The sequence below is a fragment of the Rhinatrema bivittatum genome, chromosome 3, assembly GCF_901001135.1.
Source record: "Rhinatrema bivittatum chromosome 3, aRhiBiv1.1, whole genome shotgun sequence".
In the NCBI taxonomy this organism is placed as follows: domain Eukaryota; kingdom Metazoa; phylum Chordata; class Amphibia; order Gymnophiona; family Rhinatrematidae; genus Rhinatrema; species Rhinatrema bivittatum.
Genome location: NC_042617.1, coordinates 335116793 through 335142177, shown reverse-complemented (window position 1 = coordinate 335142177; position 25385 = coordinate 335116793).

Genomic DNA, 25385 nt, shown 5'->3' with positions numbered 1-25385 from the left:
ATTGAGGGAACTAATATGATATCTTTTTTAGAATTTAATATTCTGATTTGGTTAGGGGAGTAGTTTTCACAGCCTTTTGAACTTGAGAGAGTATTCCAGACTACTTAAAAATTCTAAATTCCCCCGTCCAGTAATGCTCATGTTGCGCTGGAGGTGGACCCTTGGCCAGTCAGACGAGGTCAAGAGCAAGCAAAGGTCAGTACCGTGAGATCAGTCAGAAGGGTACTACCAGGAATGGAGAGATGAAGGAACAGGAGATGATGGAACAGGCAAACAATACCGGAGTGTATGACCCCTTCCTTTCTGGCCTGTGTTTGCACCATCTAGATCCGAACCATCCCTTCATCGTTGAAGTGGACACTTTGGCTATAGGGGCTGGGACAGTTCTGAGCCAGTACTCGACCCGAGGAGTTCTCCATCCATGTTCGTACTACTCCCATAAGTTCTCCAATGCTGAACGAAACTATAGCATAGGGGACAGGGAGTTACAGTGGGCCCTTGGGTTACAAATGGCTCGGTTTACGACCATCATTCAAAGTTTCGGGTTACAAACAAATTTTGAGTTACGACCAAAATTCTGATTTAAAACCATATGAGAGAGAGAGAAAGAGAGAGAGAGAGAATAACTGTAATGCCCTCACGCTAGATAGTATTTATATGTATATGGGAGGCCCACCTAGTAACTCGAGGTGAGGTTTAGGTATTAGTGTAGGGGTTAGGGGCCATTTTGATATTCAGAGTGTGGTGTACAAATAGAACAGTTCTCTCTTGTGAAGATTTGATGACCTTCGGAGTGAAGAATCTCAACCAAAGATGAGATTTGTACAATGTGCTCTCAACCTAGCTTGATGTTACCCAGGTAGAGAGTCCATATGCAGATATCTTAAAGGAACTGGTGGAGGAGGTGAAATTGTTGTAGGCACATTTTATAACCTTTTGGTGAGTACACTAGAGAAGAATTGGTGTTTCTGGTAATTATTGACCTTATACAACCATTTTTTATTATAGAAATGGTCAGGTAAGGGATGCTTTTGGAAGGTTCGGAACGCATTATTGGTTTACTCATTATTTCCTATGGAAAAAATAGTCTTGACTTACAACCAACTTGGGTTACAACCAGCCCTCTGGAACCAATTGAGTTCATAAGTCAAGGGACCACTGTATTAGCTATTAAGCTTGCCCTCGATGAGTGGCGTCCCTGGTTGGAGGGTGCTCAGATTAAGTTCATTGTCTTTACAGATCACAAGAACCTCAAGCACCTCAGACATGCCCAGCATCTCAATGCTCGCCAGGCCCACTGGGCACTATTCTTCTCTTGTTTCAGTTTCGAGCTCTGTTAATGTCCGGCAGAGAAGAACCTCTGAGCATACGCTCTCTCTCATTCCTTTGACCCTGATGATGTTGAAGATGAGCCATGTCACATCATAGACCCTGCCTGTATCTGCCTGTCAGCCACCATCACAGTTCCAGCCAGGAAGACTATTGTGCCTCGCCGGCTCCAAGAAAAGGTCTTATGTTGGGTGCATGACTCCAAGCTAGCTGGCCATCCAGGACATGCCCAAATGCTATGCCTACTCCAACACTACTACTGGTTTGCCCACTGTGGTTACTGATACTCGTGCCTATGTGGACTCATGTCCAACCTGTGCCCAGCAGAAGCCACCAGGAGGCCAACCTTGGGGCCTTATCCAGCCATTACCTGTACAAAAAGAGCTGTGGATTCATTTATCCACAGACTTTGTGGTGGACCTCCCACTGTCCAAGGGGAATATAGTCATCTGGGTATTCATAGACTGATTCTCCAAGATAGCTAATTTTGTCCCTTTGCCTGCCTTAACATCAGCTCCAGAATTAGCATGCCTCTTCTTTCTGCATGTCTTTCACCTTCATGGTCTGCCCACTGATATCGTCTTGGACAGGGGTCCCCAGTTTGTTGCTCGTTACTGGCACTCTCTATGTAAGAAGTTTGGAATTACCATTAATTTCACTACAGCTTACCACCTTCAGGCCAACGGCCAGGCCAAGTGCACAAACCGCTCACTTAAGAACTTCCTATGTGCCTACATGAGTGACCAGCAGGACAACTGGCCGGAATTATTACCTTGGGCAGAATTTTCCCACAGTTCCCACATTGCAGCAGTCACTGGAGTTTCTCCTTTCTCCATTGAATATGGCAGACAACCTCAGCTACCATTGCCATTTCCACTATCAGTGCCCTCACCGGCAGCTCAGGCTACAGCAGATGCCTTCCAAGCACTTTGGACCCAGATGAATCAACGTCTTCGACAGGCTGCGGCATGAGCCAAGAAGTCTGCTGACGCTCACTGTCAACCGGCTCCTGAGTTCCAGTCAGGCCAAAAGGTCTGTCTAAGTACTCATTTCATTCATCTTAAACTTCCTTCACAGAGGTTTGCACCAAGGTTTATTGGCCCATTCACCGTCACCCGGCGTATCGGGCCAGTTACATACCAGCTCAGGTTACCACCGACCTTAGGAATACATAATTCCTTTCATGTGTCTTTGCTCAAGCCGGTGGTACTCACGTGGCCTTCTCGTAAGACTCCTGAACCTTCCCAGCTTACCACGGAAACCGATACCATATATCGCGTTCAAGAAGTCCTTGACTACCGAAGGAGAGGCTGCCGTTGGGAGTATCATCTCTCTTGGGAAGGTTACGGCCCCGAGGAAAACTCCTGGGATCCTGCAAGTAACATTTTGGACAAGGGACTCCTCCTCTATTTCCATTATGCCCATCCGGACAAACCTAAGCCTCCAAGAGGGGGACGTAAAGGAGGGGGGGGGATACTGTTGCATGCCCTGTCTGTGGTAGGTCCGCAACCGGGCCTACTCACCCTTGCAGCGCTGCTCCAGGACCCGGACCATCCTCGCTCATGGCTGTGAGCAGCTGCCTATGCCCCCGAGCTCCTACTGCCTCCTCGGCTATTCATGGCTCCTCCGCGGACCTTCCCAGTTCCCAGCGGTCTCTCTGCATGTGCCACAGGGAGACGCCATTGCTCAGCCCCCTGTGGGCCCTGGCCTTAGGAACGCATGCACACACCACTCTGATCTTTAAAGGGGCCACGGCAGGAAACTAATCCGTGGCCCCGGATGATGATGTCATTGGGCCCTGTCACTAGTTCCTTGCCTTGGCAACAGGTCTCCATGTTTCTTCATGTGTTCATTGCCCATCATTCCAGGTTCCTCATACTGACTTCGTTCCTGGTTCCTGATCCTGACTCTGTTCCTGGTTCCTGTTCCTGACCCATACCTTGGTCCCTTCCTAGTCTTGCTGGACTGACTCCTTGGCTTTGACCCTTGCTACGCTGGACCACGCTCAGGATTGATTCTCTGGCTTTGACCCTTGCTTCGTTAGACTATGCTCTGGACTGACACTCCGGCTTTGACTCTTGCTCTACTCCATCTCAGTACCTTGTCTTGCTCAGCCACCTGCCCTGACCCCATCTTGCCTTGACTATGCCTTTGGTATCTGCTTGGACTTGGCCTCTTGGCTACGGCCTCTATTACCTGGGCATCCTCTGTCTTTGCCCTGTTCCTGTTGGCGCCTGGGTCTCTGGATCCCTGCCTCGTCTGGACCTACGTCAGTCCCTTGATACCTCTGCTGGCTCCTGGCAACCCTTGCACCACTACTACTGGAAGTCGTCTAAAGGAGGCCGCCTAAGACCAGCTGGCCCTAGCACCCAAGGGCTCAACCTGTGGGGAATGAGGACTGGTATTGGCGAAGCTCCAGTTGGCCTCCATCTCCTAGTCAGCTCCACCTCCTGATGGTGGGGACCCATAGGGCTTGCTCTACAGGTTGCTCCAACCCCACCTCGGGTCAAGGGTCCACCACCAGCGCAATACTAACTTGTCTGAAATGGTTGAACTGGGAAAAATCATTTAATGCGTAGGGACAGCAACTTTCAAACCGGTGCATGGGTGCACATTTGCGCGCATGCGTTGGCACACTCCCAGGTACGTGATCATTTTATAACATGCACGCATATAGGCACCCATCTTATAAAATAGCCTGACCACACGGACATGTGCCCCAAATTTTAAGCAGGCACACGCATGTGCATGAAAGTCCTGCTTCTACCACATAAATCAGAGAATTTAAAAAAGGGCTCGCACTGACACCATTCCCAGTTAAGAGCTAGGTCCTCCAATACCCCACCCCCCCTCGGTTTGATAACTTAATTTCCCCCAGTTAGTCCCAACCCTTAAAACCCATAGATCTACCTAGTTTTCTTTCTTTTTTAATTTACACGGCATCCATAGCAGAAGTAACGCAGCGGGTGGCCTCAGCGCATGCTGGGTCACGTCAGCATTTACGAGCACTTCTTAGCTTCACGCCCCAAAATGCACATGCCCTGCCCAGACCATGCCTATTCCCCATACCTTTTTGAAAACTTTCCACATGTGCGCGTGGCGGAAGGTAACACACATATCTCGGTGGCTTTTAAAATCTGCTCGCCACACATCCCCCAACTAATGCACACATCGGGCTTTTAAAATTCACTTTTCTTAAATTAAGCTACACTAATAGCTGATCTGTGGCTCTTAAAGATTGGAGTTGGTCACCCATATTTGAAACCAAGATCAAGTTCTCATAGGAAGCTTGAATATACCTGAAAAACAAAATATTTTCAAATGCTTGTGATCAGCTTCCATTGTTGTAGTGGAAAAACTCAGAATTCTGAGAGCTATTACCCAACAGTCCTTGAAGGAAGCAGAGTAGAAAACACATCCTGAGGCTTTGTTGCTCCTTTCTGAGGATTCTGCCTATCTACAGTTTCATTTATGAAAGGATAACGTTTAGTGTAGTATTAAGATCCCACGTGATCAATCCTGAAATGCACTCTTATTTGAATTTAAACCCCTCTGTGCTTGTTATACTTTAGAAACTTGTAGGAAGATGCAAAGAATTCTGGCAGGCACTACCAAAGAGTTAGTCTAAATTCTGCTTTTTGCTTTGTAAACCCTTACTGGTTAAAGACTTTCGGCCCGACAGTTTGTTTTAATTTGCTCAGCTGGATATTGCACAGCGTACAGTGCCAATAGAAGCTGATTATCACCATAATCACGGTCTTGCCTGAAAACACGCATTAGGTATATTTGCATATATTACCTCTAAACAACAGTGCAGAAATGTGAACACATTCAACATTCAATGCAGCGACTCAGTATGTGGGTAATTTGTTAGCAGCTGGTGTTCAAGAGACTCTGGAAATCAGTATAGGTGTTGTGCAAAGCAGTACAAGCCTCTTGGTGTTTGAAGTCTGCATAATACCCTTGCAGGGTTTTTATTTTTTGGCAAATCTCTCTGCATTTGCTGTGCAAAAGCTAAAGCTGTTAACTCTGTGAGCTTTATGTAGTTTTGTAACTCAGCACAACAACTTCTTCAGCCTTCAGCATTTTCTTTGGAGAAGCATCATAGTATGAAAAATCTTCCTCATTGTTGCCCCTAAGACACAGGATTACTGAAAGAGAAGGCTTAACTCCCTAGTACAAACCTTGTTCTGGCTCAGTGTGCTCTGTTTTAGAGAGATTTATTCTAAGTACCTCTAGTTCTTCTTCATTACAAGAGTCTGAGAGAAGAGAGCTTCTCGGGCTGGTCTGGAGGCACAATACCAGTGCAGTGTAATGCAATGCAGAAGGTCCCCAGACCAATTACTGAGTTGGGTCTTCACACATCACAGGTCAACTGGGGCAGGGGATGCTGTAGAGGTGAAAGGAGGGAGTCATTGCCATCATTAAGAATAAGAACTGGTACTGCAACGACCAGTCTGGAAACAGTGTTAGGGTTGGCCTATTAAAAAGGGTGTGTGGGGGGAGGAGTGAAATCCCAAGATAGGTGTGCCAAAAGCCCAATACTGGATCCAATTTAGCTGGAAGAGAAAGGAGGACCTACGCAGTCAAAATTAAAAATAAATAAATAAATAAATAAAAAGCCACTGGACCTGTCCCTTGATATAATAGGAAGAAAAAAAGAATTTGGACTGGAAAAGAATTTTTAAATTTGACAAGATTTAATCCATATTACATTTAAATAAAAAATGTATGTTAGAAGCAAATTATTACATTTCAATACTTTAGAATGGGAAATAATGGTCAACAAACAAAGAATATGCAGTATAAGATGATACTTTTTTAAATCATTTCATGACTAGCTTTCGGGAGTTACAGTCCTTTCCTCAGATCCAAAGAGACAGATCAAGTCAGACTAAAAGGTGACATTGCCAGAAAATACAAGCAAATCACACATTACCTGATAATGGTAGTATGAAGGGGAAGGGTCTGGGGGGCCAAAATGTGGAGTTAATGCATTAGAGTGGGAAGACGATGACATAGATCAGTTGAATTATTTCTGGTGGTGGGTTAAAAAACACTGAGTCTCTGTTTAGTCTTTTGAAGGATAATTTTGTAACATTGCGCATGACTCAGCTGGCAAACATGCACCTACGACACACAAATTTTCAAAGCGCACTTATGCGCATACAATTATACCTGCTATTTGGCATACATAGATTTTGCGAGAAAATGTATGCACATGGACCCATAAAGCCAGGGTACGTAAAATGATGAGAGGTAATGACCTTGTACGATGGAGACAAACTCTCAAATTTATTTAGTGGGTTCAAATGATGGGTCAAGCAGACGGTGAAGCGGACGCAGGTATAAACAGTGGGGTAGCTTATGTTCCCTTGACTGGTCAGGCAGAACATTGGCCCTTCTTCGCTCCATGAACCTGATCCCCGATTCTTTTCCATAATTGCTGGTGCAAGAAAAATCTCAAAATAGTTAAACCACTCTCGGGAAAGCCCTAACTTTATTTCTGGTTCTCACAACCAATACCAAATATAAGTTAGTGTAGGGTAGTCATTCAGGTATTGAATATCCAGAGTTCATGGGATACACAGTCAGAGCAAAATATCCACCACTAAAATGCACGGTATATCCCCTAGGATTAAAGTACCAATCTTTGATAGTTACTTGGTTTTGATAATATTATTACCCTTAACATAAAGCATGGGGGTAAACTGATGGAGTGGCAGTTACTACCTTTAACAGAAACATGGGGGTAACCTGCACGGAGTGGCAATTATTAGGGATGTGCAGCCCAAACATTTTCATTGCATTCGTGATACGTATTCGTGGGGGGTCATTTCTGTTCCATATGGATGTATGGAGAATTCCATACGTCAATCTTTCAATACGTTTTCCGGTTCCTATTAAAGTCAATGGGGGAAGGATTTCAAGCCTATTTTTGGCTGCAGAATTGGGGTTTTCTTATAAATTTTCATGAAACTTCTGGGGAGCAATCATCACAACAACAAAAGAGCTCCAAGGTACTTAGACTGTGGCAAAGTGGCACCAAAGTGGCATGAATAGCCTAAGGCACTGGAAAGGTGCAAAGGGGAACCAGAAGTGGCAAGAGTGCTTTAACAGAGGCACAAAGCAGCAGTGAGAATGTCAAAAACACACCACAGCTTCAAAAGACAGCACCGATAGCAGATGCATGAACCATCGAAGGCAGCACAACAGGCAAAGCGGCAAGACAAGTGGCATTGACATCCAACAGGACAATGAAGGGGGAACATAGCAAGCAGATAGACTAGCACCAACACACTGAGGAACCATGAGAGTGGCAAGAACACCACAAGGAGTAAAGTGAGTCATCTGGTGTATGGCAGCAAAGCAGAGTGGCAGAAAGCTGATAGGGGCAAGACAGGCTGGCAAAGTGGAGGTAGTCTGGTCCCTGTGGTTTTGATAGGGGAAAGACAGGCTGTCCCAGGAGAGAGTTCCCTTTCCTTTGTGCAGGAAAGGACTCCACAGAACGGGTTCACCCCTAGAGTGGGGTGTTTCCGTTGGCGTCTAGTGAATTCCGTTGGCGTCTAGTGAATTCCGACTGTACTTACGCACTTCAGCTGATGACAAAGGAACTAGAAGAGCTCTCAGAAATAAGAATACTGCTACTCAAGTCCAAATTTGCAATATCAACCTATGTTGACTTTGTCCCGTAGTGGTCAAACACTTGTAGGAACACAAGGCCTGGATGACCAGGCATAGCAATCGAGGTCAAACACTTGTTCGAACACAAGGCCCGGACTGACAGGCAAAGCCGTCGAGTAAGAGGTCAATCCCACCTAGGGACACAAGGCCTGGATGAACAGGCACAGCAATCGAGGACAGAGGTCAATCCCACAAAGGGACATAAGGCCTGGATGGACAGGGATAGTAATTTTTTTTTCTTAATTTATTTATATTCTTATTTTCAAACATTTCCAGCTCTTCATAGTTGATTACACTCAGGTACTGTAGGTATTTCCCTATCCCCAGAGGGCATACAATCTAAGTGAAACACTTGTAGGACACAAGGCCTGGATGGACAGGCACAGCAATCGAGGTCAAACACTTGTAGGAACACAAGGCTTGGATGAATAGGCACAGCAATCGAGGTCAAACACTGGTAGGAACCCAAGGCCTGGATGAACAGGCACAGCAATCAAAGTCAAACACTTGTAGGAAAACAAGGCCTGGATGAACAGGGACAGCAATCGAGATCAAACACTTGTAGGAACCCAAGGCCTGGATGAACAGGCACAGCAATCAAGGTCAAACACTGGTAGGAACCCAAGGCCTGGATGAACAGGCACAGCAATTGAGGTCAAACACTTGTAGGAACACAAGGCCTGGATGAACAGGCACAGCAATCGAGGTCAAACACTTGTACGAACACAAGGCCCGGACTGACAGGCAAAGCAGTCGAGGACAGAGGTCAATCCCACCTAGGGACACAAGGCCTGGATGAACAGGGATGAACAGGCACAGCAGTCGAGGACAGAGATCAATCCCACCAAGGGACATAAGGCCTGTATGGACAGGGATAGTAATATTTTTTTCTTAATTTATTTATATTCTTATTTTCAAACATTTCCAGCATTTCATAGTTGATTATACTCAGGTACTGTAGGTATTTCCCTATCCCCAGAGGGCATACAATCCAAGTGAAACCCTTGAAGGACACAAGGCCTGGATGGACAGGCACAGCAATCGAGGTCAAACACTGGTAGGAACCCAAGGCCTGGATGAACAGGCACAGCAATCGAGATCAAACAATTGTAGGAACACAAGGCCTGGATGAACAGGCACAGCAATCGAGGTCAAACACTGGTAGGAACCCAGGGCCTGGATGAACAGGCACAGCAATCGAGGTCAAAAACTTGTAGGAACCCAAGGCCTGGATGAACAGGCACAGCAATCAAGGTCAAACACTTGTACGAACACAAGGCCTGGATGAAAAGGCACAGCAATCAAGGTCAAACACTGGTAGGAACCCAAGGCCTGGATGAACAGGCACAGCAATCGATGTCAAACACTTGTAGGAACACAAGGCCTGGATGAACAGGCACAGCAATCGAGGTCAAACACTGGTAGGAACCCAAGGCCTGGATGAACAGGCACAGCAATCGAAGTCAAACACTTGTAGGAACACAAGGCCTGGATGAACAGGCACAGCAATCGAAGTCAAACACTTGTACGAACACAAGGCCTGGACTGACAGGCAAAGCAGTCGAGTACAGAGGTCAATCCCACCTAGGGACGCAAGGCCTGGATGAACAGGCACAGCAATCGAAGTCAAACACTTGTACGAACACAAGGCCTGGATGAACAAGCACAGCAATCGAGGTCAAACACTGGTAGGAACCCAAGGCCTGGATGAACAGGCACAGCAATCGAGGTCAAACACTGGTAGGAACCCAAGGCCTGGATGAACAGGCACAGCAATCGAAGTCAAACACTTGTACGAACACAAGGCCTGGACTGACAGGCAAAGCAGTCGAGTACAGAGGTCAATCCCACCTAGGGACGCAAGGCCTGGATGAACAGGCACAGCAATCGAAGTCAAACACTTGTACGAACACAAGGCCTGGATGAACAAGCACAGCAATCGAGGTCAAACACTGGTAGGAACCCAAGGCCTGGATGAACAGGCATAGCAATCGAGGTCAAACACTTGTAGGAACACAAGAGCTGGATGAACAGGCACAGCAATCGAGGTCAAACACTTGTAGGAACACAAGGCCTGGATGAACAGGCACAGCAATGGAGGTCAAACACTTGTAGGAACAGAAGGCCTGGATGAACAGGCACAGCAATCGAGGTCAAACACTTGTAGGAACACAAGGCCTGGATGAACAGGCACAGCAATGGAGGTCAAACACTTGTAGGAACACAAGGCCTGGATGAACAGGCACAGCAATCGAGGTCAAACACTTGTACGAACACAAGGCCCGGACTGACAGGCAAAGCAGTCAAGGACAGAGGTCAATCCCACCTAGGGACACAAGGCCTGGATAAACAGGCACAGCAATCAAAGTCAAACACTTGTACGAACACAAGGCCTGGATGAACAGGCACAGCAATCGAGGTCAAACACTGGTAGGAACCCAAGGCCTGATGAACAGGCACGGCAATCGAGGTCAAACACTTGAAGGAACACAAGGCCTGGATGAACAGGCACAGCAATCGAGGTCAAACACTTGTACGAACACAAGGCCCGGACTGACAGGCAAAGCATTCAAGGACAGAGGTCAATCCCACCTAGGGACACAAGGCCTGGATAAACAGGCACAGCAATCAAAGTCAAACACTTGTATGAACACAAGGCCTGGATGAACAGGCACAGCAATCGAGGCTGAGGGAGAGAGAAGGGGTTGTGGATGAGCTAAGAGGGGCTTGGAGGGGATGAGAGTGAGGGATGGAATTGAGAGCGTGGGGAGTGACTGAGGGAAGGGGAGGGAGTGGGAGGGAGAATGAGAGGGGCAGTGAGAGTGAGGGGAGGGAGGCAGTGGGAGACAGAGGGGTGAGTAAGACTGAGGGGAGGGAAGGGATGAGTGAGCAAGGGGAAGGGGAGTGAGGGAGAAAAAGTGTGGAAGAGTGTTGTGTTAAAAAATGGACCGAAAAAAAAATTTATGTAGCCCATTGTTACGGGCTTAACGGCTTGTTTGTGTATAAGGGATAAACATTTAAACTGGATTCTATAGAAAACTAGAATCCAATGAAGTTCTTTAAGAACATGTGTAGTTATAGAATGTGGGGCAGATTTTCAGAGCCCTGCTCACCTAAATCTGCCCAAAACCGGGCGGATTTAGGCGAGCAGGGCCCTGCGCGCCGGTGAGCCTATTTTACATAGGCCTACCGGCGCGCGAAAAGCCCCGGGACTCGCGTAAGTCCCGGGGTTCTCCGAGGGGGGCGTGTCGGGGGCGTGTCGGGGCGTGCCCGGTCGTCGCGGCGTTTAGGGGGCGTGTCGGCAGCATTTTGGGGGCGGGTACGGGGGCGTGGCTACGGCCCGGGGCGGTCTGGGGGCGTGGCCACACCTTCCACACCCACCCCCAGGTCGCTTCCCGGCGCGCAACAGGCCCGCTGGCGCGCGGGGATTTACTTCTCCCTCCGGGAGGCGTAAATCCCCGGAGAAAGGTAAGGGGGGGTGTAGACAGGGCCGGGCGGGTGGGTTAGGTAGAGGAAGGGAGGGGAAGGTGAGGGGAGGGCGTTAGAGGATTCCCTCCAAGGCCGCTCCGATTTCGGAGCGGCCTTGGAGGGAACGGGAGTAGGCTGCGCGGCTCGGCGTGCGCCGGCTATACAGAATTCATAGCCTTGCGTGCGCCGATCCAGGATTTTAGTGGATACGCGTGGCTCCGCGCGTATCTACTAAAATCCAGCGTACTTTTGCTTGCGCCTGATGCGCCAGCAAAAGTACGCCTATTCGCGTTTTCTGAAACTCTACCCCTGTGTGTACATGACCGAGAGGACAACATTTGTTCACCCCTCCCTCCAGCCCCACTAATCCATGACAATCTCAGGCTAACTAGAAATCAAAAGATCCCAGGTTTGGAGGTTGCGAGAATTTTATCCATATGAGTTTTAATTATTATTTGTTATTTGCTGTGTTTGCTGTTTTGAAATATTTTATTGGTGTTTAGTAATTTTATAAACATTTTTGAGTTTATAATTATTGGATTTTTTTTATTCATCAATTGCTTTGAAATATTTCTTCTTTTTATTAGTATAATTTTACTATTATGATTGATGTCTATATTTCTTGATTTTATTTTTTGATGTTTTATGAAGAATGGTGTTCTTTTTGTTTTTTATGTTTTTACATTGCATACATAGTCTGGCTTCTGGGTCAGTTTCCAGTTCAGTCTGGCTGCACATTTGTATTTCTACTTTATGGTATCTTTCTGCACTTAGTGAGGCTCTGTCTGGGGTCTGCATATGTGAGCGTTGAAGTGTGTAGGCATCTATAGCAACCAGAGTTTCCTAATAGAAGGTGTATTCCTAATAGAAGGTGTATTGGTATTTTAGGGTCTGGTGTAATATTTGCAGTATTGCTTTCCAATGTCATTACTGTTTGAGTCTGGCAGTTATCGTAGTAATGTATGGTAGATTTTCTACAGGTTCTGAGTATATTTTTTGCAGGGTTAGGAATTATTACACAATGCACATAGTAGTGGAAAAAGTTTGTGTTGCTGTTACTGAGGTGAAACCACAGTTTGAATACTATTTATCTATGGTGAGTGGTAAGGGGAAATGTCATTCTTCTGCTCTGCACCCTTTGCAAGAGAAGTTTCTGTGAATGCAGGGTATTATGGAAGTAGAAGTGCAAGGTTTATGTTGGGAATCTGTCCTATCAGTATAGACCCCAGACTTCACTTCCTCACAAAATAAATGTTATTGATTTGTGCTCTTAAATAATTTTAGTTGTAGTTTTAGTAGGTGGTTGAAACTGGCCAGAATTTTCTTTGTTACTTAGAAGGTCCTTCTGACCAGAGATACCACATATGTGCATGCCCTGCACCTTATGATGATAGTGCAAAATGTTTATAGCTGTATCTCCTACTTTATGAGCAGGGTTGTCTTGTCTCTGTATGCAAAACATTTGGTAAGAGACGGGCGTAGAGAGAGGCAATGGACCTCCGCCAGGATCAAACTAACAGTGTGTTTTTCCCTGTCACAGGTCATATAGGATGCCTCCCTACATAATTGGGCAGAAATCATCTTTATGTCCAGTTATATAATTAGCAAAATCTCAGAAGGAGGGGGAGAGTGAAGGAGACGGAGGGGGCTGCTGGCCGTCTCTCCCTGAGACTGAGAGTGGGAGACAAGGGCTCTAACCTGTTTGCCATCTGGTGTGAGTTGCGCGGACTCGGTGCCGAGGGAAAGCCCCTGATCCCAATACCAACTGCAGCTGAGGACGCTCCCCGCTTGCGTAAGGGGCGGGGCTACGCCTTTGAAATCTGCCGGTGACCCACTGGGAGTTCGGGGAGAGTGAAGGAGACGGAGGGGGCTGCTGGCCGTCTCTCCCTGAGACTGAGAGTGGGAGACAAGGGCTCTAACCTGTTTGCCATCTGGTGTGAGTTGCGCGGACTTGGTGCCGAGGGAAAGCCCCTGATCCCAATACCAACTGCAGCTGAGGATGCTCCCCGCTTGCGTAAGGGGCGGGGCTACGCCTTTGAAATCTGCCAGTGACTCGGCGCGTGTCGCCGTCGGCGCGTCGCCTAAGCCGCGCACGCCGAAGGGGCGCGCGGCTTAGTCCGGCTTCATCCGGGAGAGTTTGGGAGTTTGGCCAGGAGCTTGTCCTGTGCAATCTCTTTTTCATAGATGGGGAAAAAGAGGAAAGCCAAGGCAGCTACGTCATCACCAGTGCCTTATCATCGCACCGGCCCCATTGATCAACATGTCGTGAGACAGAGTCTTGATCCAAATGAGGATGGTCAGGGAAGTATTTCTTTTGCTTCCCTTAGTCCAGAAGGAGACCCAGTTTTACCACCGCAGCCAAGAAGGACTCCACCTACTGACTTGGCTACAGAACTGGTAGGACTTAATCCCCTGGAAGTAAGCTTGATACTACAAGCTGATAACCAGGGGACTGAAAAATCTTCGTTTAAAGTTATAAGTAATGAACCTATTTCAGTTCTTGCTGCTAGCATTGTCCAGGATGTAAATCCAGACAATGTTATATTATCAGATTTGTGGAAAGCGATTTAAAAAATGGATAATAATATTGTACTTATGAACAAATCTCTGTCTTCTGTAATTGTTGCAAATTCGGAAAGATTAATGAACAGGGGATAAAAGTTTTAAAATGTCAGAAAGATATAGTTGATGTGAAAGAAAAAATGCAGCTAGTTCAGTCATCTCAGAATACGTTCATGTCTGATAGTTTAAATACTCATAAAGAACTAGAGCACATGGAGAATTTATTAAGGATAAAAAATCTAAGGATAGTAAATTTTCCTGTTACTCGTCTTTTATCCCCTTTAGAAATGTTTAAAAAATTCCTAAAGGAAATATTAATGTATAAAGATGAAGAAATTCCTAATTTGTCAAAAATTTATTATTTAATAAAGAAAAGGGAAAGGAATATTCCCGGTGAGGGTCTAGAGTCACCTCCAAGTTTAGGTATTTCAACCTTCTTGGAGGAGTCCCTGGACCTAATCGAGAATAGGGCAACCCTTTTTATTACTTTTGTTTCAGAACAAGACAAGGATAAATTGTTCAGGAAGTTCTTTCTGTATAAGGATGTTTCTTTTTGTGGATCCAAAGTCCAAGTATTCCCTGATGTAGCCAGAGCCACCCAGGCAAGAAGGAAAACCTTTTTAGCTTTAAAACAACGTGTGGTGGCTCTGGGTGCATCTTTCTTTTTAAAATTTCCCTGTATGTGTTACATTAACCTTAAAGGGAAAAAAATTGGCTTTACTGATCCAATTCACTTAGAAACATTCTTAATGGATAAAACAGTAAGTGAAATTGGAAATTAATGGTAAAAGGTCCTTGGGTAAAAATAATACTCCACTCAATTATGTTTGATTGTCCAAAGAGAGCCTCATTTGATATTGGGGACTCTAATTCGGTACAACTTTCTTGATAAATAGTTGATTATCTCCCCCAATTATGTAAATGTGTACTATGGTCTTGGTACTGTGCTACATATTTGGTTATGTTTTCATGATGTAAATCATTAAAAATTTAATAAAGAATAAATTGAAAAAAAAAAAATCTCAGAAGGAAGGTTTATAAGCCCATGCCCCACATCTTTAAAATACCTAGCAATGCCTCCGCCTTGATTCATCTTAGACCACTTCAGCCCTAGAAATGAAGCACCTTAACAGTGGGCCCAGACTTGAAAGCAAGTCTTGGTTGGTCCTTATTTTTTTTATTTAATAAAATGGATAAAAAAAAAAATATAAGGTTTTTTTTCTCTTGTGCATTTTAAACGAAAGAAATAAAAATGTACTTTAGCACTTCAGCCTTGTATTATGATTATTAAATTAATTGGTGATACTACAGTGATTCATTATGTTATGATCAGTGTCAGAAGTAATTTGTATCATCATATCCTTATGCTCAGAGCATCTCTCTTACAGATAATGAGTTAATAAAGATGATGTTCTTTCCTTTTAATTATAAAGGCCTCAATTCTGACAAATTTGAGAGTGTAAAAAAAAAAAAATCATATGTAATGATATTCATGGGGGACCAACAATTAAAATAAACACATTCCAATTCAAAATGAAGGCTTAGAGATACCGTGCATGTCATATTCTCTGGTTTCTGAGTCCTACCCTGCTCTTTGTCACAGAACATATGATTTTACTTATTTCTCCAGGGTCATACTTTGCAGCAATATTGTTTCGTGTTCACATGTAACAAAAACTAGAGAAGAGGAACTCAGCTCAGTACCTTGGTTTTCAGAATATGCACAGTGAATATGGTTGTGTCCTGGCTGTCACTTCTAGTAGATTTTCTGACCTTTCCTAAAAGGAGGGCCATCCATGCTCTGGAATTCCTCATATCTAAAGAGACTCACAGTCAAGTCCACTTGGGAGTGGACATGATTGTGTCCTCGAAAGCTTTTTTTTTTTTTTGTCCTTGTCTTTTCAATGCATGCACCGTTCACTTGTCTTCAGTGAGGCAGTAAAGAGAACTTTCAGAAGGCCTGCCATGATGAAGAATCTCCAGTAGCTCCCCATCAGAGTTGCAGAAACAAGGATGACTCTACCTATATTCCAGAAAGAAAGGAAAATCATCCTTATACTTGTGCGTAAAACAAATGGAGAGGTTAACATTCAGAGCTCTAGAAAGCAGTTGAGTTATTTGGGTAAAGCATGTGCTCCTGAAGCTGAAGTGTCCCTTGATGGGCCTCTCGTAAGACTGCATTATATCTAACGCTGCCTCTTACATTGCGACACTGACTGCAGCTCTGCTCCTTGCATGGGTGGTGTCACTCTCCTTTTTAAACCGCTAAATTCCACCCTGCACCTTGGGGTCTTTGCGCCACTCAGCCTTGCGTCCGTGCGCAGACCTTCCACCTTGGAGTTCCCCTTGCCTCTCTGCCTTGTCGTCGCACCCCAGAGCTAACGCCTTGCCCGTCTGGGAGGGGGGGGAGGGGCTGCTTTGCACCTCTCATGGCGGTCTGAAGCATTGATGCCTCTCTTTGTTCTTCTTGGCCCATTATCAGTGCCTGATTGGAGGTTTTACTGCCACCTTTTCTGCTTTTCCCACCTCACACTGCCTTAGGATGCACTAATGTCTCTTTTGGTGCCAGTTTGCCACACGAGATGCCATCAAGGGTTCATGGCAATGTGCTGGTGCCCTCTTTTGGAGCCTTGGGGGTATTCTTCCCACTTTTTCTGCTTCCTTGTGAAATCCTGCCAGTGCTGGTACCCCTTTGCCCCTTTACAGAGTCCTAGGCTATTCATGCCCCATTTGGTGCCTTTTCTAAATGCCTCAGCCTTTCTAGGTACCTCGGAGTTCTTTCCCTCTTCTGTTGATTTCTTCCCACAAGTTTTAAGACAATTGATTAAAAAAAACAATTCTAGAGTCAAATATAGGTTGAAAATTACCTGTATTGCTTCCCCCTTTGATTTTAATGTCCAACAGAAATGAATCAAACTTAAAAACATTTTCTTGTTTTTTGCTTTGAAACTAAAGAAATGAATTAGGGTCCCCATGAAACACATTTTAAAACAAAACAATTTTTTTCCTGCTGCCGTTGCCTAATATTTACGGAAGTGTTGGACATAGTTTAGAGTTTGTGTGTGTGTGTGTGGAGGGAAGTGAGTGAGGAGGGAGGTGGTAATTTGGAAGGCATTTATTATAACATGACTGTCCCTAGGGATTACAAGGGAACAATTTAAAGCTGTTCAAAAGTAATAAAGTAGCACTATGAAGTAAGAGAGGGTGGCTGGTAATGCTTTGCTCTGTGTACTTTTGAAATACTGAATAATACACAGATCTGTGCAACTGCAAATTCACATTTATCTGCTAATAATACATTCAAAGCAGACTGGACATTGGGCTCATATCATTTACATCTGTTAAAAAGATACAACTACCAAGTTTATGGCATTTTTGAAGTTTTGTATTACCCAAAAGTAATTTGCTTTCAGAGCGCTCTTTCTTTTCCATTAAGATCTCATGATCCCATAGATCTTTAAATGCCGAAAGAGAGATTATTGGCACAGCATATGCAGAACACAGAGGAGAACACTTTAAATGTTTCAAAGATCAACAACAAAATATTATCTATGAAGAATAATATTCTTGATCTTAAAGTATGCACCATGAAAAATGAATAAAAATATGTTTTGCAAAAAGGGCAGTACATTGATGCTATACAAATAGACATTTTGTTGGAGTTCATAATGGAGATGATACATTGACCCCTATTGCCTGAGTTCAAATTCAAGGCAAATTCAAGGCAAATTCAATTGACCCGCAAGAGGCCTCCCATGGATTCCAAAGTTCCTTAGCATCTGTGTTTGATCTTACAAACCTTTGTGTTTATGAGGGGTGGATATGAGGGGTGGAGTGGGGAAGATGGACAATCAAGGTAATTCACTTGATCAGAGCATTGTCAAAGATTTGCTTTAGTGCAATCATTGCTCCAGATTTACTGCTTATCTTTTCTATAGTTCTCCTAGGCACATGCACCACTAGTTGTCAATGCAAGCATCCCAGCCTGTTTTTTTTTTTTCAGTGCAGAATATACTGTGGAAAAACTGGAACAATGCTTGTACTGCAGTAAATCTTTGATAAATTCCATAACCTATGCGGCTATATTGATTTCCATGCACCGTTCCCCCAAATACAGGCATGCATCTCTTAGCTAAAGCATGACAGTTATAAACAATTCCTGTGAAAAATCTGTGTGTGTGTGAGCGGGTACAGAGAGAAGGGTTATTCTAATTCAATAGTCTTGATTAGGCACGAACAGTTAAACTGAGATGTAATCTATTGACTAGTCCTGAATTTCATGAAAACATTAATTATTGTAAGTGATAGTAATTAAGTGCATAAAAGAGGCTAATAATATCAATAATTAAGTGTTAATTTCCCATGGCATTGATTCACTTGATCCTAGAAATGTCATACCAGTAGTATTACAAAAGAAATTAAAGCATATCTGAAATATTGTAATAATAAATAACTGAGACTTTTATAATGCCTACTTATCTAAATAGAATCCCAACTCAATTGACTGATTAAATCTTCAGAAACACATATATAATCATGTATGGAGTAGCATTGCTGTTTCCAGAGGTTTGGTACTTCATCTATATGAAAAATTACAAAAGGAAAAGGGAGTAATGCTGTTGTTATCATATTATTTTATTTTCGCAATTCCAGTTAAGAATAATGTTAACTTAAATTCACAGGGGAGGGGGCTTTCCTGCAGCCATGTCAGTGGTGTGGGTTTTGATTTTTGATGCTCAGTTGATGTTCATCAATCGCCAAAGGTTGAGGAAGCTGTGGAGGGGTTTATGGCCCCTGAAGGAAGGAATTCTCATCCATCGTACAACAGAGAGGTTCTAAAAAAAAAAAAGCAAATGTAGTCCATGTGCCTATATGTAAAAAATCACCTGAGCAAAGATTTCCAAATTATCCCTATCAACTGAAAGGTAGGTTGTTAATACAAACAAATAAACTCAGTTTGAAATGTCTGCATAACAATGCCAGAAGTCTAAGAAGTAAGATGGGAGAGTTAGAGTGTGTTTAGCAGTAAATGATGAGATTGACATAAATGGCATCACAGAGACATGGAGGAAGGAGGATAACCAATGGGACAGTGCTATATCAGGGTACAAATAATATCGCAATGATAGGAAGGATCAGCTTGGTAGGGCTGTGGCACTTTATGTCTGGGAGGGTATAGAGTCCAACAGGCTAAAGATCATACAAGAGAGTAAATGCTCAGTAGAATCTATATGAGTAGAAATCCCATGTGTGTTGGGTAAGAGTATAGTGATAGGAGTATACTGCCATCTACCTGGACAAAATGGTCAGACAGATGATGAAATGCTAAGAGAAATCAGGGAGGCTAACCAATTTGGCAATGCAGTAATAATGGGAGATTTCAATTACCCCAGTATTGCCTGGGTAAATGTAACATCAGGACAAGCTAGAGACATAAATTTCCTGGATGTAATAAATGACTGCTTCATGGAGCAATTGTGGGGGTCAGGAGGGTCCCCCAAGACTTGCCAAAAGTCCCTGGTGGTCCAGCAGGGGTCCGGGAGGGTAGTCCAGTGGGGGTGGTCCAGTAGGGGTAGGAACACAAGTTGGAGCCGGCCATCCATTGCTCGTACCATGTGACAGGGGATGATCAATGGCACCGGTAGCCCCTGTGACATAGTAAGGTCAAAGGCTATCGGCGCCATTTTGAATACCGGCAGCCGAGGGAGCAAGTGCAGGAGATGGCTCCCAGACCTCCTGCTGGACTACCAGGGAGCTTTGGTAAGTCTTGGGGGGGTCAGGAGGGTGGGAGTTTGTTTAAATTTGCTCCTTTAGATGGCCGAATAATTCGGCGAAGATTCGTTGTATTCGTGGGGAATCGCGATACATTTCGTTTCCCCACGAATACAACGAATATGTCCCTCAGTTTATTTGCGGAGGTAGATACTTTATATACTTGGCTGATGTACGCATGCATCTCTCATCAAAAAACTTGCATGCATACTTCCTCGCTGCATTTCACCAGATAGATCTCCACCACTTCCCCCAGACACTCCTACCCCGAAACTGGCTGAAAAGAAGACATCAGATTTAATTTCCAGAAGTTGATTGGCAGGTGGAAAAGCATGCACAAATATTTAATAGTACATGTGCTTACTCCACACATAAAATATATGAGTGTGCATGTACTTTCTGATACCAGTGTCTCCCCCCTGAGAACAGCCTCACCACACACTTTCTCTACACATTCTTTCCTGCATAACAGTGTAAATAAGCACAAACTTGTGCTCTTCTGAGAATACACTTGCCTGATTTTGCATGCACAAAAAGCTACGGAAGTCCTTGAAAATTCACCCCTTCTTAAGCAAGATACATGCATAAATCAACCAACTTTAAAATAATTGCCTCTGCACATAAACTTTGGTTATTATGCACTCATTACAATTATCTTGCGTGTAAAATAGATGCATGTATTTTTATAAATCAGGTGTACAGTTACTCTATGCAAATCTCTGAATAAGGAAATGCGTGCACACTGAAGCATGCCAACATGCTATCAGGGCAGAGATGTTTAAAATGGTGTAGAATTCATGGAATATTGACATAACTTTAGGCATGTACGGACTGAGTGGGTAAACTGTTGTGTATATCACCTCTGGGAATGGCGCAGGACAGCAAGGCTGGAAATAGGTGTGGGCAGTCCGGAAAGACTGGAGGAAGGAACAAGTGCAGGCTAGGCTGGGGCTCAGGAATGAGGTGTTAGCTGGGTTGGAGATCTGGAGCAGAGTGCAGACTTAGCTGGAGCTCTGGCACTGAGTGTGGACTGGACTGGTGCTCAGGAAGAAACTGAACTATGTGGATGTAAGGTGAACTCAGGAACACAAGAACAGAGTGCAAGTAAGTGTGTAACTGCATGCAGGTAAGTGCAGAACTGAAACACTGGAAGCGAGTGCAGGTAAGGGTGGAACTGGAAAACAGGAACAGGTTGCAGGTAAGTTTGGAACTGGATGCAGGTAAGTGTAGAACTGGAACTAGGACTAGGAAAAAACAGGACAAACCAGGACAAGGACTACACAGAACATGAAACATAAAATCCCGAGGGCTACAATAGGAAGGCCTTGTGAGACAAGGCAGAGAGAGGCCTAGAAACAAGGAAGAGATCAAGGAAGTCTCAGGCTACACCAGAGGTCAGGTAATAGAGAGTGGACTAGAATCAGAAGAGACCTAGGAAGGTCTCAGGCTAGGCCAGAGGTCAGGCAGAGCTGAAGGCTGAGAGGCCACAGGACAGAAACAGGATCAGAAGGCCTGCAGGCCACAGAGCAAAACAGGGAACAACTAGGAACTGAAGGCCCAAGGGCCACAGGAGCAAGCAAGTCAGAACAGAGATCAGAAGGCCCAGAGGCCACAGGTCAAAATAAGGAAAGGACTGGGTGGCTAGAGCAGGGAACTAAGAAGGACTCGATGCCGAAGCATAGAAGCATGGGAGAGACAGATCTAAATAGGGCTGGAGTCTGGGTGTGGTGCAGGCAAAAGAGAGGGACTTGGACAGCCAGGGAAGTGAGCTTGTGGGTGTCCCCTGGTGGCATGGAGGCTGAAGAACTGACTGAGGTAAGCAAACAGAGACATGCTGGAGATTGTAGTTTGGAGCCAGGTGGAGGGGAGGCCGCCCAGCGGCCGGAAGCATAACACTGAGATATGCACACTGGGTAGATTTTATAATGTGAGCGCGTCCATGTGTGTGCACACTTCCTGGCGTGCACACATGGACACACCGATGTTATAAAATCGGATGGCTGCGTGCATATGCATGCCAGATTTTACAATCCGTGCACACATGTGTGAGCGGCACACGCAAGGGAGGGGGGGGACATTCGCAATTTCCGCAAAGCGATGCAATTGGGCCTTCCCAAGTTCCCTCCCAGTCCATTCCAATTAAGGAGCGGACTGGGAGGGAACTTCCCTACCCCCCTACTTAAACTCCGTCCATCTTCCCCTCTCCTCTCCTCCCCACCCCCTAAACCCTACCTATCTACCCTTGTTTTTTTTGTTTTCATACTTACTTAGGGGCTTGACCTGAAGTAAGTTGTGCACGCCGGCCGGCTGCTGGCACGCAAGTCATTGGGACAGTGCTCAATGGCACTGTCCTGGCCTGCCCCCACCCCACCCCATCCAGACTCCGCCCCCCCCTGGCCTGCCCCTTAGAAGAGGCCCAGCGGTTGTGCGCATACCAGGGTTAACGTGTATGGCCAAGCCTTTTTTAAAGATTCACCCGGTGCACGCGCGTAAACCTCAGAATTTATGCGCACAGGGTTTTTAAATCTACCCTACTATTTATATTTATCCTGTAAGAATGGTTTAAAAACAGATACCCAGGATTTTAAAAAAGCATTAAAGACTTATTTAAGAAGGTCTTTCAATTGCTTGATTAGGGAATCTGTATTTAGTTCCTCCTGAGGTGCAGTGTTAATTCTGTTATCTTCTGAGTTATATGTAGTTCAGTTATTAATGATTTATTTGTGTTTATACGTATTTTTAAAAGTGTGTTTTGGGCAAGTGTCATGTATATACATGTAGATTATCCAAAAGATATGGTGGAAAAACCCAGTCCTCATGCTAAAATCCAAAATAAAGGAGATGAGGGGCTACATAAATTGAACAAATTATCATATAAGTCCCCAGGGATGAGAATAGCAATGCAAATGTCGATTGTCCTCCATGATTAAATGAAAAAGATTCTTCAATGTACTATAACACTTCAGTGCAGTGCAGTCTTCAATACATACAGTAGGAGTAGGTCCCCTGACATGCACGTGTTTCGCAGACAAACCGCATTGAGAGGGGAAAAAGCATTAGAAAAAGGCAAAATAGAAAAGCAAACATCAGTCTCCCAATGGGGAAAAAATAAAAACCAATAGCATCCTAACCCTGCAGTATCAACACGTTAGAAAGTACAGTAAAGGCAACAGACCTGTGTCAAGCAGAATAGAACTTAGAATTATTTCAAAATAGTAAAAAGGCAACTTGGAGCTAAACAGATTTAAATGATTTAAAAGGCCTAGAAAAGAGTACCAGAAGGAACATGTGACTCAAATGCTCCAATCGGGAAATGGCAGGCTGAGCCAATCAACAGACAGATAAAAGAACCTGACATAAGAAAAACTACTGGACCTAAACATACTAATGAGATAGCAATGCCACAAATGAATACATCTTTCAAAGAATCAATGTAGAAAATATGCAAATGTAAACAAAGTGAAAAAAGTGACCACTTGATTTCCAGATTCAGTCCATTGAGATGCAGCGACTGTAAAAGGAACATAAGAACATGCCATACTGGGTCACACCAAGGGTCCATCAAGCCCAGTATCCTGTTTCCAACAGTGACCAATCCAAGTCGCAAGTACCCAAACATTAGATAGATCACAAGCTACTATTGCTAATTAATTACCATAATAGCAGTTTATGGATTTTTCCTCTAGGAACTTATCCAAACCTTTTTTAAATCCCGTTAAACTAACTGCTGTAACCACATCCTCTGGCAATGAATTCCAGAGCTCGACTATGTGGTGAGTGAAAAAGAATTTTGCTCTATTTGGAGCAACTGGCTGGCAAGATCCCCTCTCCTGGCATGCTGGGGCGCCTTCTTGGTCAAGAAGAGATGTAAACCCAACATGCCATGTTGTGCTGGTAGCCAATGTGTGACTAAAGAAGCTTCTATGTTACATTTTATGGTTGTAGTTCTGTGCCCCGCCCCGAACTTTGGAGGATACGGGCTATAAATATTTTTGTAAAAAATACATTAATAAATAAATATTTGTGTGTATAAAGAAATACTCCTTGTATTACTGCCGGTGAAGGCAGGGTACCTTGACTGTTATGACTGAAGGTCTATGTGATCCTCCCCACTGCATGGGGGAAGCAAACAGAATGGCGTTCTCTGGATTTCAACCAAATATAGTAAAACAAAGTAAATCTTTGGGGTTGTTTTTAATACACTTTGAATATGCTGGAGAATTATGAAAATCTAAATAGAAATCACATTTTCAGTAAAGATTCATATCTTAGATTTACTGCTTTTGGCTCATATAACGAAATCATTAATACTAAGAGCCCTCCTGAAGCAAGTGAAAGGCAAAATGACCCATGGAAAATGAATATATTTTTCTCTCTTCTTACAATAGCAGGGATTTAATTCCCTATATCTAAGCAGACTTTAAACACACATTTGCTATTTGAACTAGCATAAAGCAGCACAGATTACTAATGCATTCAGCAGGAGTATGTGCGTGGAAAGGTTGACAATGTCGTCTCAGGCCAGCTAACAGGAGAAATTAAAAAATGAGTAGCGTGTATGTTTGCCAGGGAAGTGTGTGGGTCTCTGACACCACTAGGTCCCTTTCAGCTCTTTTTTTTTGTTTGTGGTTTATACCTTAGCATCCTCAGCAACCACAGTGCCACAGACCAGATTTTCTGGCCTTTTCAGCATGTAGTGCATTCAGCTGAATGTCTGTAATACAAGACTCGGGATTGACATATTAGGTTGCTAGGCAAATACAAGTATTGCTAGACAGACATAATTATGGGAGCGCTTTACAAAGGGCAGTTGGTGGTGGGGAAATAGGATGAAGGAATAATTCTCTTTCTACGTGACTCTCAAAGCAATGCCCTGCAGATGTGGACATTGACAACATTTCTATTTATACATATTTTAAGTTCACACACTAAGTTCAGGAATGCTGGTCGATATATTAATTCTGCTTCAAAGTCCAGTTTTTTGCTGTTGTAGAGAGAAACAAAGAAACATAGCTGCTGATATTAGGCACTTCATTTAAGGAATAAGGGCACCTAGATCTTCCTTAATGAAAATTCTCCTTCACCAGCCCCACTGAGCATCTAAATTTAGGTGCCTATAGTGAGGGTGGGACCACCCTCACAATAGGCACCACCAGTCAGATCAGAGAAGTAAATTAGATACTCAGCACTGAGTTCTAGTGCTAGGTGTCTTATTTAGGTGCCTAAATAAATGCAGATAAATAGCAGGCCTAATTCTGGCACTCCACTTTTTCTGAACATCATCTTCACTGTGAATATGATGGCAGGTAAAGTCCGTAAGGACTATCTAGCCTGCTCAAATTCATTTCTGATGCTATATCATATAGACCCAAGTTTGATTTCTGGCTTTCCCATCTAGAGGTCCTCTGTGCTTATCTCAGGCTTTCTCAAATTCCATTACTGGGTTTGTCTCAACCACTGCCACTGGGAGAAGACTGTTCCACACATCCATCGACAAAATATTTTCTGATGGTGTATACATATATATGTAGTGAAACAGTAAGAAGACAAGCAGGAGCAATACATCGAGT